At 33.7% G+C, this 17,078-nt stretch overlaps 1 protein-coding gene across 1 annotated transcript in view; it reads left to right on the forward strand.

The window, feature by feature from the left end:
- Positions 1–466: 466 nt before the first annotated feature.
- Positions 467–17,078, forward strand: part of AOPEP (aminopeptidase O (putative)) — a 504,306-nt gene continuing 487,694 nt past the window's right edge. The window contains 1 exon segment of the mRNA XM_074281675.1: positions 467–567. The gene's annotated coding sequence lies outside the window, so the exon portion shown is untranslated.

Raw genomic sequence — 17,078 nt, forward strand, 5'->3', positions numbered from 1 at the left:
GAAATGTATTTTATCTTAGAGGCAGTAAGAAATCACCCGAGATTTCTGACCAGAACTCGAGAGGCAGGTAAGTGGTTGCACTCGGAGGTAGGAAAGATCAAGTTCAAATCCTGCCTCAGAAACTTACCAGACTTGATCAAATGTCTTAACCTCAGACTCAGTTTCCTCATATGTAAAAAACCATAACACGCCACGTTCTTTCTGCACCCAGGGAGGGTCTGCTGCTGTGTGCAACGCCCATTCTCCTCGGGACAAAACCCGGAAAGCTCTTTATGAACTTTGTATAATACTTATTTCTCTTTTTGCTAAGCCATCTGTAAGCCCTATTCACAAGTATTCGAATAGAGAAGATCCCTAAACTAGAGCAGGCACAGAGCCAAGGAATAAGAGCGGGAGGGAGAACGGCGTACCAACAGTACATGAATGAACCACGGGGCGGGGAAAGGAGAAGCGTCACGAGCAGTGGGCGGGGCCTAAGCACGAGGCGCGCTCGGATGACGCCAGAGCGACGGAGCCCGTGGGAACCGCGTGAGGAGTCTGCGGCCCCCGGCCCCGGGTAGGGCGCAGGTAATCAGCCGCACCGCCTCCTCGCTGTTGTTCCCCAGTCGTCTCCCGCCTTTGCTGGGCCCTCTCCGCACTCGGGGCGGGACTGGCGATGTGTGGAAGGAAGCACAGCAGCCCCCTTTTCCCCCGGCTGAGTGGGGGTCCTCCCTCAGCTGTATTCTTCTCGGGATGTCTGGGGCCGTGTCCCGGGCTTCCCCCACCCCAAACCTCCCCTGTCCGAGGGGCGCAAGTTCCCTTGCCTTGGCGAGATTGGGGTCATCTTTTAGGATAAATGACCCGAGGGAAGGCAGCGGGGGGAAGGGGTGGTACACTGGAAGCCCACTTGGGCTTCCGAGGGTGGGAGTTCAAATCCTGTCCTTGTGTAGCTTTTCTTCCGTAAAATGAAAGAGCTGGACTAGTCAGACTTAATCTAGATCGGGTCCCTTCCATCTCTGTTTCATATCAAGTTAAAAGTGGACCAGCTCTGCGGGAACCTCAGCGTACAGCTCTCCCCCTTCTTTTTTTTTTTTTTTTTTTTTCTGAGGCTGGGATTAAGTGACTTGCTCAGGGTCACACAGCCAGGAAGTGTTAAAAGTCTGAGATCAAATTTGAACTTGGGTCCTCCTGAATTCAGGGCTGATGCTCTATCCAGTGCGCCCCCTAGCTGCCCCAGTTTCCCCGTTCTTACCTGCAACCACTCTATCTCTCCTACCACCGCATGGCTCACAGTCTCCTCTGGCGCCCCTCCCCCTGTACCCGCTGTCTCCACTTCGCCCACGTCGCCCGCCCTTCCTCCAACCTCCCCGCACCCAGCCGCCTCCCTGCCCCGGCAAGCACCTGAGCCCCAGTGCCTTTAACCACTCTTCTGCCACTCCTCCAGCACGTGCGCTTAATGACCGTGGCCCTGTAGGTTCAGCGGAGGTCCCAGCATTCCAGTCACTGCTTGTTTTCTGCTGTTTCCTTTGGAAATCTCAGCTTTAATTCTGAGAAGCATTATGTTGTCATTGAAGAATAGCAGTTTCTGTAGTGAGTGGAGGAGACATTTGAGACCAGCATCAGATGCTGAGGTGCTTCAAGCAGCCACTGTAATTTTTAACTAAATTGCCCTTTTATCGGATTTTTGCGCCTGGTGGCTTTAGCAATGAATTCCTTTCTAGTAGTTTTATCCTTCCTGTCATTCGCCTTGGTTCCTCACCCCCTCCTTCCCTCCCGCCCCCCCCCCCAAAAAAAAGAGAAACTTTCTCTTCCTATTTAATTCCTTGAAGGCTTCTTACCCCATACCAAATAATCCTAGTGTTTAGATTGCCTTTTCTATGCATCTGTTATCAAACCGTTAGCTGCTCTTTCCGGCAACTCTGCCTCTAGTAACTCTCCAGCCTTCTAATTTATTGTTCTTAATCTGCTATGGATCTGGAAACCAAATACTGTAATCAAACTTGTAGAATATATATGTAAGTATACAGTAGGAATATATATGTGTAAGTGTACAATAGGCATATATATGTAAGTATACAGTAGGAATATATATATGTAAGTATACAGTACGAATATATATGTAAGTATACAGTAGGAATATATGTACATATGCAGTAGGAATATATGTGGAAGTATACAGTAGGAATATATATATGTAAGTATACAGTAGGTAGGAACTAATTTAAGTGCTTGAGGAAGTGTGGTATATCATAAAGGCCGCCATAGTCAGTGTCGGAGAATTGGGACTAGGACTGAATCCTAGCTTTGTTACTTACTAGCTGTGTAATTTGGGGGCATTTTATTTCTCTTTGAGCCTATTTTCCTCTTTTGTAAAGTGAGGGATTGGGGTAGTCTAAATTGTCTTCTAGCTGTAGGTCCTATTATAATGTATATGAATTTTAGTTCTTAAACTTGGTGATGTGTTTTAATTACTCAGAACCCTTTTTTCTTTTCTCTTGTTTTAGAAACAATCTAGGACTTATTTGTATTCTGGGATGTTATATCACAGATTCTTGTATAAATTCAGTTACAGCCTTTTTACCAAGAGTACTCTGCCGTGATAAGTCATCTGAACAGATTCAAAATTATTTAAAGTGTTTTCTAAATCATTGAAGATTAAATTATGTTCAGAAGAATTTTGGCGTTAAATATTGCACTATATTCTCATTTTTTGAAGAATTTTCAATTTGTATGTTTTACAGTATATTAAATTATGTTTATTCTTACTACTATATATATTTGCATACTGGTATATTTAATTTAATAAAACATCTTATTCCTCAGCCATTGTGGATAAAGGATTTTATCATAGCAAAACTTAAAGATATCTTTTGTTATATGCTTCTTACTTTCACATATAAGGACCATCTTTTAATGTCAAAAATTTTAGCAGATTCCCACAGAATAGCAATTTTATTATCATCTATTGATTGAGAAAATAACCTCAAAAAACTACTTTGATGGAATTTGTTATCAATATAGTGATTGTATAATTTAAAATAAGTATGTATAAGATATATTATTTATAGGATTGTAGGATCCCTTGAAATACTACTCTGGCCTATACAGAAATCAATGATTAGAAATTACTGAAATAAATTTTATTGTGGGAGGTGTGTGGAATGATTCTCAAAAATAAACATTAACACATATAAAAAGTATTAAATTTTTATGATTACTTAAATTTTGGGTATTTTATTAAAATGAAATCTAAGTAAGGTCTAAAGAATAATTATTAGGCTACAAATATAAAATTTTTGATTGTGAGAGGTATATGTATAGTACATTACATAGTACCATATTTAGCAATTTTTTTTTTTATCAATTGTGGTTGATAAGAAAACATTTTATATGTACCAATGTCATATTTTAAAAATAGCAACCATCCATCATCACACATAGTATGGTCATGGCTAAACATGGTAAATATGTCAAGCAAGACACTCTCTACCCTCAAAGAGGCTTACTTCACTGTAACAGAGAAAAAAAAAAGCATAGTCATGGAAGACAGCATGCTAATTTTGCTGAATTAACTGTCTCTGTTTTGCTCACATGGTGGTCCTCCAGGGTGGTCCTCAGGTCAAGAATCAGGGAGGAGCTACTGTTCCTTGTAGCTGTTTGTAATTGGCAACCAAGAAATAACTCAATGACTTGAGCCTTTAATAGTCTGAGCCAATTAAATATCAAGGACAGTATCTGTATCTTTCAAGGAAGAAAACTAGCTCAGTTCCTGTGGAAGAGGAATCTGATACATTTTCTTTTTACTACACCGGTCAGTTCTAAGACGTAGTTGTAGAACACTGATCATTCTTAATTGACAAAGGGAAATTCCTCACTTGAATTTTATACTCCAATAAAATAACACCTCTATATCAACCCCTCCCCCCCTTAAATATTTTCCTACGTAGTAGATATTTTTATAATTTTTTCATTGATTGTAATTTTATTCTTAACTAATTTTACTTCTTATGCAATAATTAACTTATTTAATATTAATCAACTTTTGTTCATTTTAAAACTTCTCTAACATTTATAGTAGTGAAAAGTTAGACATTGAAATTGATTAAACATTGAAATCAGTACAATTTTGCAGAAGTGGAATCATGTATTTTGTCAAATTGGGTAACATTTACTGTTTTATTTGCATAAATGCACACTTCATATATATGGAGGTACAAACTATTTAATTACACTCTGGTGGTAATTATATTTACAAAGCATTTCATTAAAGGAGCTTCAAGTTTTTTATACTTATTAACTTGATATATTTCAACAATATTAGGTGCTTACTATATGCAAGATACTGTAATAGCTATTGGAAATACAAAAACACAAAGACAAAAATCAGATATTCTAGTCACAAATTAGTAGATATAAAGTAATTTCAAGATAGAGAGAGAGTATTAATTTTAAGAATTAATGCATTGGGAAAGCTTTAGATAGAAAGAAATTCTTGGCCTGAGTCAATCTGGAAGTTGGAAGAAACCTTAATAACCATTTAGTCCCATCCATACACAACAGAAATCCCCACCTTAGCCGACCCAGATATCCTTTGTAGCTTTTGACAATGCCCAGCAACCTTTCCTTATGGATTCCCTCTGTGCATGCCAAAAGGTTGTCCATTTTCTCCTTGAAACACTGGTACCCCATTCTACTTTTGGACAGTTAGGAAGTTTTTTCTAACATCAAGTGCAAATTTGTCTTTTTTGTAACTTCCACATATTGCAACCTGGTTCTGCCCTCTGAGCACAAACAGAACAAGCCTAATTCTTCCTCATGACAAATTCAGAATAGTTGAAGACAGTTAGCATGTCTTCCCTTGAGCCTCTTCTTCTCCAGGATAAACATGTCCAGTCCTTTCACTGATTTTCAGATGATACTGACTCAAACTCTTTAACCATAGTGATTATCCTCATTTGGACCCTACTTATCAAACTCCTTCCTAAATTAAGGCCAAGGTGAATACAATATTCCAGATAATATCAGACAATTGTAGAATACAGTGGAACTATCACCCTCAACGATGTTTACTTCACTGTAGCAGAGAAAGCATAGGCATGGAAGACAGCATGCTAATTTTGCTGAATTAACTCTCATTCCTGGAAGCTGTGCTCTTAATGTACAGTATAATGCTATAATGCTAATGGCCCTAGCTTTTGGGTACCACAGCATACTGCTGTCTCATGGTGAGTTTGCAGTCCAATATATTTCTCAGATCTTACTAAAGGATCATCTTCATAGAGACTGAGTATTGTACCCATGGCTATTCTTGACAGTACCAAAAGAAAAGATTATATGTAGGAAGAACTAAGAAAGCAGAGCCACAAAGGCTAAGGAATAAAGGAAATCTAAAAGGAGGATGGAGTTAATATTGTCAAAAGCTACAAAGCATCATGAGTTTGATCTCATTTCTGCTGCTTCATACATGTGTAATTTTGACATGTCTGGTTGGTGCATTGTGTAGTTTGATGCACCTGGAGTCAGGCAGACTTGAGTTCAAATTTGACCTCAGACATTTAGGAGCTTTGTGACCATGGCCAGATTACTTAACCTGCCCCCCTCAAGATTCCTCATCTCTTAAATGGAGATAATAAGTGCTATCCTTACTTCCAGTGACTTTGTGAAGATAAATGAAATATTTGTAAGTTTGCAAACCTTAAAGTACTATATCAATTCTAAGTATTATTATTGTTGTAGTTAATTATCACTCGGTGCCCCAGTTTCTTCATTAGTAAATGAGAAGATTGAATAAGGTTCTTTCCATTTCTGTGATCCTATGAATCAGACCATTACGCTGTCAAGTGTTAGTACATTTCTTTTGCTCTTATAAGGATTTTAAAGCCTAGTTATTTGATGTAAAAAACCTTAAGTTTTCAAGAATACGTTTTGTAGACTACTGACTTTAGTATGAAAGATTCTGATATGTTCTTAAACTCCTAAATTGCAAGAAAAAAATTTCTTTTTATCTCCTATTTTGTCTTAGATTTCCTCTTTATTTAAGAACAAGTTGGGGGAACCCCTGTATATATTTTTTTTATTCCAGACAAAGATTGAAAACAAAATTATCTTCGGGGCAAAAATACATTAAACTAAACAGGGAAATTAGTGGGAGGAGGGAAAAAGGGAAAGGGGGCATTTAGGAATGCTAGAGTTGGGGAAAGAATGGTGAAAAGCAAAACAAGAGAAATAAAGAATAAAAATCAGAGATCAGACTCTGGGTTCAATGAAAAAAAGCAGGGTGTAGTAGATTTAGAAGCAGATTACTTTAGTTGTAAATTAATAGCATTATCAAGATTTTTTTCTTTCTTTTTTTTTTCTTCCCTGAGGCTGGGATTAAGTGACTTACCCAGGGTCACACAGCTAGGAAGTGTTAAGTGTCTGAAACCAGATTTGAACTCGGGTCCTCCTGAATTCAGGGCTGGTGCTCTATCTGCTGCGCCACCTAGCTGCCACCTAGCTGCCCCCAAGATTTTTTTTTTTATGTTCTTCTTTCTTGGTAAAGTGGGGAGGAGGAAAAGAAAAAAAATACAAAGGAAATATAAAATTAATGATCATAACTATCATCGTGAATAGGATGGACTCATTTGAATGAGGAGTGTAGCAGAATAAATTAGAATCTATTTCAGTGTTATTTATAGAAATATTCTTGAAACATAAAAGTTAACATAAAGTTAAAAGACGACACTATGGCAGAATTTTTCATGTTTCAAATATTTTAAAATTAAAAGTAACAATTATGGTATCAAACAATGCAATAGTAAAAATAGGCATGGTTAAAAAAACAAACAAACAGGGAAAACTCATTATGCTTAAAGCCATGATAGCTAATGAAATGACATCATTAATTAATATACATGCCCTAAAAGGCACATTGTCATAAGTATTTAAAAGAAAAATTAATTACAAGGAAAAATAGATAGTAAAACTATATTTTTTAGAAATCTCAATGTGCCCCTTTCAGAGCCAGTCAAATCTAACAATAACTCCCCCCCCCAAAAAAAGGGGAGGAAAAATAGAGAGAACTTAAGGATTTGAATAGGATATTATAAGTTAGATGTGATAGATCTTTGGTAATTCCTGAATGAAAATAGAAGAAAAGAGAAATGGAGAGAGACAGAGAGTGTCTCAACTATGTTTAGCTGAGCCATTTAGTAATACCAAAAAATCAGCCATTTAATAATACCCCCCCCCCCAATTTTTTTTCTTAGTAAAGACACTGGAGTGGTTTGCCATTTTCTTCTACAGTTCATTTTTACAAATGAAATAACTAAGGCTAAGTGACTTGCTCAGGACCACGCAGTTAATAAGTGGCTCAGGTTGAATTTGAGTTCAGGTCTTCTGTATCAGGGCTTCTTAAACCTTTTCTACTCATAATCCATTTTTGCCTGAGAAATTTTAATATGACTCTGAGCACATTGGTATGTAAAATAGATAAAATTAAACATTAATCATAATAAATCATAATTTCTCAACCCTCACATTCAATTACAAGATCCCATATGGGTTCATGATGCACAGCTTAACAAACTTTGCCCTATATAAACAATTCTAAAAAAAAAAAGAAAATAAATCTTTAATGTGTATTTTAAACTACTTACTACCACACAATTAAAAAAAAATGTATAGGGCATTAAATGAAGTAGTAAAACTTAAATGGTGACTGAATCATTTAATCCTCAAAATATGTGGGACAAGGCACAAATTAGGTAATTTTGTCAAGGTAATTAACAACTGATTCAAAATGTTTATCAAAACTTTTTAATGTAGCCAAAGCATTTCTGAAGAAGAAATTTATATTTATAAATATTTTTATCCACAGGAAAGAAAAAGAATAGAATGGTGAAATAATCACACAACTAGAAAAATAAATGAAATAAAATAAAATAAAGTTGAACAGCAAAAATCCTACAAAAAAAACCATTAACTATTTACTGATCCATAAAACACAGAACTGGTATTTGGTAGAATCATAATTTTATTTGGACTTGATCTCTCTTCCCCCTCAACACTTTACTATTCATATCACTTCCTTTCAAATATTCCTGCTGACTTTTAATTTGATCATGACATCTTAAAAATAAAAATCTGTCTTTAAAAAAAATTAAGAAATAATTGGAAGTACTTCTCAAGGTCCTGACTTATATTTATGTTAATGTCCAGTAGCTTTAGAGGCTTATGGTTCCTAAAGTCATATCTTTAGATAGAATGCAAAAGAAAAAGCATAGCTAAAGATGGTTTACCAAGGAATTGTACTTCAAAGAATTGGCAATATTATTTTCCAGCAGATGCTCCAGCTATAAATAACTGGAAGTGTTTTGACGAGATGAAGAAATCAGGAATGACCAATATGAAAGCACATATATCACTGAAATTAAGCCATTGATTCAACAGTGCTCACTTCTGAGCAAATAGGTGTTTAAGAACTATCATATAAATAAATATATTTTATGTAGAATTTGATAGAAAACATTACCTAAAGTATTCTTGGAATTGTTATAGTTTGAAGGAGTTGAACAATTAGTTTTGATTATTAATTTGATTATTAATAATCAATGGAGTATAAATGGAACACAGATCATACTCATATGGATATGTTTTATCATACTTCTGAATATAAACATTAAGTCTGATAATTTTTTAACATATTATTTTACAAGAATAAGATAACTTAGGCTTTTGTGATTATATGAATCACAATGTGACTGATTTTTTTTTTTTTTTACAAAAATCTAACATTAAAAATGATACAACCAAAAAATATGTTAGCACTCTAAGAAAGTAAACTACTCATTTGATTTATTTAAAGGGTGCTCCTGGTACTTAAAACATTAAAAATGCTTTGCAGGTATTCCTACATATCTTTGAAGTTGAACTTGAATTTTAGAAAGAGTGAGGTTTGCTGATCAGAATAGGAATTTAAATTTGGCAACATGTATATTAAAAACTGCAAAAACATGACTTCATAATAATGAGATTTATTTTCTACTAGTCCTACTTTCATCTCTATACTTTTTCCATACCAGCTAATTTTTAATTTTATAATCTAAAAAGGAATTGTTTATAGATGGAGAGCATCCTGACTATGATGAAATATTAGATCATTTATTTATATTTAGGACACTATTAGGAGACAACTAGGTGATTTGGTGGATAAAGCACTGGACCTAAAGTTAGAAATACCTATGTTCATATGTGACCTTAGATATTTATTAACTGTGTATTATTAAAATTATTAACCCCTGAAAAAGCCATTTGATCTCTGTTTGTTTTTATCCACTGGGAAAGGAAATGGCAAACTACTCCAGCATCTTTATCAAGAAAACCCAAGGACAGTATCGTTCACAGGATCATGAAAAGTCAGACATGAATAAATTAAACAATTAAAGCTGTGGGATGTCTTTGTAGTTGAACCCTAAGTACTACTTAGGGTAGTACTTACTATCCTAACTAAAATTACTAAGTAGTTTTGAAGTGTCTTTGCACAAAATATTAATCTTATCTGTTTTTTATATGTTGAAGAAAGTCCCAAAGATTTAAAAAAATCTTTTTGATAATAATCCTGGTGGAAGTGACAGCAATTTTAAAAAATGTGATATTTGAAAAGTTTTAAAAATACATTTTTAAATTGAATTAAATTCTTCTAATGAAATATCTATGTAAAGATAACTTTTTGCCTCCTAAGTTTCTGAAATAGAACATTGAGGCAAAAGAAGACAAGTAGCACATTCTGACTTTAAGACACAGTGTTCTCATTTAATCTGTTCATTTTTTGTATGTAAACACGGAGAATTAAAATTCTATACAATTAAATAGCTTTATTGTATTAAAACATTTTTCAATCTGTCTGTCTGACTATCATTTGATATATGGGAAAGTGCCATAATAGAAATAAGAATTCTAAGAATTTAGAAGAAAGTGTCATCTAAACATGGGAGAAATAGAGAGAAATAGGCACAGAGATGGAAATGAAAAGTTGAACATGGGGAATAACAAGAGTTTAGGTATTCTACAGCCTATGTGAAAGTTGAATCATGTATATATAAAATGCCTAGAAAGGTAGATGCAGAATAGAAGAGTATGTATTTGATTCTGAGGTGAGATGAGGATATGAGCTTATTGAATAGGGAGTGATATGGTCAGATCTGTACTTTAGTCCTGTTACTTTGGTATCTATGGTTAGATTGTAGGAAAAAGGCATTTAAGGGAAGTCACTTAGGAGATTATTGTAGTAGTCCACAAAAGAGTTTAGGAGAGCCAGAAAGAGATTGGTGATCTTATGAAGGGAGATAAGGGAACAAACTGTAGGAGAGATGAAGGTGTGACAAGACTTGATTATTGATTGGCTGTGCCGGGGGAGGGAGGATGAAGCATTGAGTCACTTAAGCTTATAAACCTGATTATCTGGAATAAATGGTAGTGCCTCAAAAGATAGTTGGTAAGAAGGGTGGATTTCTGGAGAAAGAGAATGAATTATTTTAGATCTTTTGAGGTGAGATGTCTATAGGACATTGAGTTTAAAATGTCTAAATATTTGGTGTTTGAGACTAGTGCTCAGAACAAAGACTTGTATATTTTGCATGTGCATGTATTTTATGTGTATGTGTATATATAAATATGCATATGAAAACTCAGAGAATAGAGAATTCCCAGAAAGAGAGGGTAGGTAAGAATGTCAAATTCTACATATAGGCCTAGAAAAAGGAGGATTCAGAAAAAAACCCTTTTAATAGACAAATAGGAAATCATTGATAACTTTCATGGGAACATTTTTAGTTGACTAATTAGACTAAAAGATTTCTTGGGATTGAGAAGTAAATGAGAAATCGAGTCAGTGAATAGAAATTATTTTTTTTGTGTGTCTATGGAAATGTGATATATAATAATAGCCTTTAATTTACCCCATAGAAATTGCAGTACTAAAGGTTTATTGGAGTCCATTAATAGACACAGAAACAAAAAGTACTAAAATAACTCATTAGACTGACCTAAAGTCAGCCACACTCTGGAGGCTAACAAACATTCCTTCCCTCACTCCTTTTTAAAGTTTTATTTTTTAGTTAACAAAAATCTATTTTTTTCTCCTTCATATCCCTCACCCCTTTGGGGAAATGAAAAAAAAATTCCTTGTAATAAATATGCATAGTCAAGCAAAACAAATTATCTTTATTGGCCACATTCTACACACACACACATACATACATACATACATACATACATACATATCATTCTGTACCCTGAATCTATTACCACACTCATCAAGGAGGTAGTTGCTTGCTTCATTAGTGGATCTTTAGAATCATGAATGGTCTTTGTACCTTTTTGATACAAAGTTCTTTTAAATTTCTTTGAAATCTATTTTGCCATTTCTTATAGCACAATAATTTCTTGTTACATTTACATAGGCATAATTTGTTAGCCATTTTCATTTGAGTGAAACCCCTTTAATTTTTCAGTTTTTTTACAGCATAAAATGAACTGTTATATTTTTGTACATTTAGAACTTTTGTATCTTTCTTTGATCTATTTTAGGCATGGATCTAGCAGTGGTATAATTGAGTCACTTTGTGATTAGTAACATTGATTAGTACATTGATTAGTAACTTGAACTAGAGATGCTTTCTAAAACACCTAAAATAATTTGGTCATCCAACTTCTGCTTGAATAAATGACGATAGGAACCCTACTAACTCTGGATCAAGGCCAATCTATTTCTGGGCAATTCTAAAATGTAATAATTTTAGGTAGAATAATTCTAGTCCTTGTCCTCCTGAGAGGTCTTCAGATATACTAAGATAACTATCACATATCCCTTAAAATCCCCTCTTTTTCAGATTAAATACCACAAATTTCTTTGTACAAGGAGCTGGTAAAAAATGTTGAATAGAAAAGTCCCAAAGACTGCTTTCTCCAAGTTGAAATACTTCAGTGAAACTTTGATTTCATTCATTAGTAGTTACTCCCACTAATGGTCAGATTGCAAATCATTTATATTTTTTTATTCTGTGTGACTTTGATTTGTGACCTCCCACAAATCTTCCTTAGGTGGACCACTCTTTAAAGACCATCCTCTATATTTTTTACTATTATGTAGATACCAGAGAATCCCACAAGTGGGTCAATGGAAAGGGCACTTGGGCTTGAAGTCAGCAAGATGTAAGTTCAAATCTGGCCTCAGTAATTTATTAGGCGTGTGAACCTAGGCAAGTCACTTAACCCAGTTTGCTTCAGTTTCCTCATCTGTAAAATGAACTAGAGAAGGAAATAGCAAACTCTGATAGTACTCTGCCAAGAAACATCCAAATGGGATCACAAAGAATTAGACATGATTGAACAACAACTAGAGAAATACTAATGCTATTTAATGTCTGCCATTCTTACTTCAAGAATATCTCCTTTTCCTGTCATACATCTATCACACACACACACACACACACACACACACACACACACACATATATCTCACAGATGTTATCTTTGATGACTTGTTGTACAAGTAACTCTTGTTAATGTACTGTGTCCTTATTATGTTTGCCATATGCTTCATCATTTCTCTTTAGTTCAAACATTTCTCACAAATCACAGTCTTTAAGGATTATGGTATTCCATGATTTGCAATCATATCATCATTAGAAGAATATTTATATTAAAGATGTATTTTTTTTCTTCCAAAAAGCAGTTAACAATATTGAAAGCACAACACAGTTTCTTTGAATACAAATATTTTTCTTTTCTTTGTCTTGCACCATATTAGGTCAAGTTCTTTTCACACTTGTACTTTGTATCTATAATCTCACAGTATTGTTGAGGGGGAATCTATTAGATAAATATTTTTAAGTGTTTAGCCTTGTTCTTTTTTCCCTTTCCTATTATCTATCTGAAATATTTGCACTGATGGACCAACTCAATGGATTTTTCTATTCAATTGTATATATGATAGTCTGAAAAATATTTTTTCTGTTTGTATTTTCTTTTATTCTTAATCTATAGTTTTGAGTGATTATGAATCACTTCTAGGAGATTTTATCATATCACAATTCAGTAAGCAGTGTCACCTATAAACAGATGATGCAGCTTGATGGACTATGCTATTTTAGGAATAGAAACATTTTATTGTCTGTCTTGTTTAAGACTGTATTTTTATTTACTCAATTAAAAGCTTTAAAAAATAACAAACTTTGGATCAAATTTTTTTTTTTTTTACTGTGAAGATGTTAGACTTATAAAAACCTCCCAATTTTTTTCTCATATTTTCATCATGAGAATGAAGAGTTCCAAAAGAGCAATGTCCCCTACTATTGTCCAGGGGAACAGTGCCTTTAGTAACATTGAGTTTTTTGGGGGAATGGTAATACCATGATTATTTTTTCTAGTTTTTTTATGTTCCAGTTTCTCATATATCTTGACAACTGATTCTTTAACACTCAAAACTGTATCACACACACATCATGAACCTTTTCTTCATGTGTTTATTCTGATTTAGTTCTTCCTGGTTTTTTTTCTTTTTTTCTTTAAAGCATGAATAGAAAACCTTTTTTTCTGCCCAGCGCCATTTGGATATTTATAATCATTCACAAGTCATACAAAATTATCAGCGTAATGGAACTCAAGCAATGGAAGGATGTTGTAGTTGCTTTCAGCCCATCATTGCTGGAGATTGCCTTAGCAAATGATTTTCAGGGTCTTATATATCCCATGGGCCAGAGGTTCCCCAGCCTTACTTTAGAGCCATTTTTAATTCTTCATTTAGTACTTTGGGAACTGAAATGGTCAAATCTGAATAAGTTATGTTGTCATTGATGAAGAAGAAAGGTTTTTTTTGCACACAAGTTGAAAAAAATCTATTCATTTTTTGCCTATTTGCTGCCTTCTATTTTGTTTTATGTGTAAATTACTTTGGATTGATCTGGCCTAATTGGATCTTATGACATAATTTCTGCAAGCTTGCTTTTTATGAAGTGTTGCTGATTGCTATTTTACCACTCTTCTTGTGAGGTTTTCCAAATATCATAGCCCAAATTGGTGTTGCCCTTGGCTGCAATGTCTTTTTGCTTGGCAAAGCAATCAAGTGTTTGCTCTCTGAGGCAATTTCTGGGCTCTTCAAGCTTTCTTACAGTGATTATTATACATTGATTAAGTTTTGGTAGATAATACATTAAAAAAATAATATCTCATTTTTTCCAATTACAAATAAAGATGATTTTAACATTGATCTTTAAAAGACATTAAATTCCAAATTTTCTTCCTCCCCTGTGTTTTCCCTAAAAAGATAAAAATTTTAAGTAGGTTGCATGTTTGTAATAATATAAAACATATTTCCATATTAGTCATGTTGTAAAAGAAAAAATAGACTAAAAGGAAAAAAAGCTCCGCCACCCCTCCACAAAAGATAAAGAAAGTGAAAATAGTATGTTTTCTATCTGCTTTCAGACTATCAGTTCTTTCTCTGGATATAGATAGCATTTTTTATTATGAGTCCTTTAGGATTATCTTAGATCATTGTATTGTGAATAAAACTAAATTATTCATAGTTGATTATTGCATAATGTTGTTGCCATGTACAATATTCTCTTGATTCTGCTCTCTTCACTTTGCATCACTTTCATTTTTTTCAGGTTTTTCTGAAATCCTCTTGCTTGTCATTTCTTATAGCATTGTAATTTTCCTTTATATTCATGTATCACAGCTTGTTCAGCCATCCTCCAGTTGATTCGGCACCCCTCAGTTCCAATTCTTTGCCATCACAAAAAGAGCTGCTGCAAATATTTTTGTCCATATAGCTCTTTTCCTCTTTCTTATGATCTCTTTGGGATACAGACCTACTAGTAGATCAGAGGATCAGTTTGATTGCCCTTTGGGCTTAATTCCAAATTGCTCTCCAAAATGGTTAGATCAGTTCCCAGCTCCACCAGCCATGCATTAGTGTCCCAATTTTACCATATCCTCTTCAACATTTATCATTTTCTTTTTCTATTATATTAACTATTCTGATAGGGATAAGGTGGCATCTCAGAATTGTTTTAATTTGTATTTCTCAATAGTGAGTTAGAGTATTTCTTTCCATATGTTTTGATATGAAAGCTTTAATTTTTTTTTAATCTGAAAACTGCCTTTTCATATCTTTGACGATTTATCAGTTGAGGAATGACTTTATTTTTATAAATTTGACTCAGTTCTCTATATATAATTTGAGATATGAGGCCACTATCAAAAATTTATTTTCCTTTCTCTTCCACACTTTTCAGTGTCAAATAGTTTGATTGGATAAACCATTTTGAAACTTTTGTGGTCCCACATTGTAAGAACTGATCATTATCCTTTCTTCTAGACAGTTAATTTTGATTTTTGTTCTAATGAATTGGTGGCCATGATGCCTATATTTGTTGTCTGATATCCTCTAAGTTGACTTCAAACCAACACTGATTACCTTTTGAGTCTATATTCAGCTAATATCAAATTCACCTATATGTATGATCATTTAGTACATATCTTTAGCTTTAGACTTACTAGATGCCTTGCTGAAATTCTCGTGCACTATGTTTCTGAATTTCTCTAGCCTATCAATCTCAAAACTTTGTCCAAATGAAAGGAGCTGAAAGCATGAATTGTTTTTTACCTTTAAAATGAATTTATCTAAGGATAATTTTCCATTTTAAATACTTAAGGTATAGTAATTCTACATCTTTGGAAATTCGTGATAAAATAAATCATGAAATACGATTTTCTTTAGTTCCTTCTGTCTGCTTTAAAAAAAATTAACTGTTTTATTAAACTTTTAAGGTAAATCATAATTTAATAAAGTTATTACCTTAAAGGAGGATGGAAGAACTATCAAACCTATTGAGGAACACTAAGCCAAAGTAGTATATTAAAGGCTTTATGAAAATGAAAAGTAAAAAATGTTACTAATTAAATTTGTGATGTTAACCTGAGAATATGTTTAACTTTTAAAAAGAGGACAGGGATTGAAAATAAATTTTTGTCTATCCTAATAAATCATCCCTTAAGGAACTATCTAATATGCTAGAATCTTCCTAGTTCTTTTAATATTATGAAAGTAATAGAATTTGAGTTGTTAGTACACGAATATTGCCCTTTCTGCATGTACATTCCACCTTTTCTAATAGTACATTTCCTTGGTGTCTTTTAATTCACTGTCAAGTTATTATTGATAGTATACTATAGTCTATGTAAACTTATATTGTACAGTAGAAAGAACAGTAAACCTGGACTCAATTGACTTGGATTCAAATCATATTTACTACTTATGACCTTTGGCAATAAATCTCTAAGTTTTCTCCCAGCCATAGGTATATGATCCTATAATCTTGTGATCTTGTTGCCTTTTAGGTTATTTGCAATTTTGATTCTTTGGAAATAATAGTAAACTTTTATATAGTACTTTAAGATTTGCAAATCACCTTAAATGTATTGTCTCTTTTTCTCCTCCAAACCCTGAAAGATAATCACTATTATCATAAACATTTTGTGGAAGAAAAAAATTAAAGCAAACAGCAATCAAGCTATTTTCCTAGGGTCATACAATCAATAAGCATTTGAAGCCATATTTGAACTATTCTTCCTTGAAATCCAATGCACTATTCACTCTGCTTCATGGCTATTTATACATGGAAATTTTGCTTTTATATGATTAATAATTATAAAGTATCAGCATAAGGATATTGATGTTAAAAATGAATTTTTGTGCAGGGACTGCTTTGTATCATTTAAAGTATGCATAGTTTGTCAAATGTAGTCCATCCTTCTCTTCTATTTAATCCTGAACAGTTTATTGTCCTTCTATACTGCCTTTTCATAATATGTACTAAGTAACTAAGTGTACTAATTGCCTTTCATAATAAGGATAATTATATTTCTTCATCCTCTTGATTTTTCTTGTGTAGATTCCTAGGTCATTCTCTTCAGTAGCTGTGGATTTCATTTATGAGACTTAGCATTCTAGGGTACTATGCTCTTTACAAAAAGAAATTCTTGAAGCTTTCATTATCTGTAGAGAATCTTTCTTCTATTTGTTTTCTTTACAGGACTTCTTTTATGACAGT

Source organism: Sminthopsis crassicaudata, chromosome 1 (genome assembly GCF_048593235.1).
Source record: "Sminthopsis crassicaudata isolate SCR6 chromosome 1, ASM4859323v1, whole genome shotgun sequence".
Classification (NCBI taxonomy): Eukaryota; Metazoa; Chordata; class Mammalia; order Dasyuromorphia; family Dasyuridae; genus Sminthopsis; species Sminthopsis crassicaudata.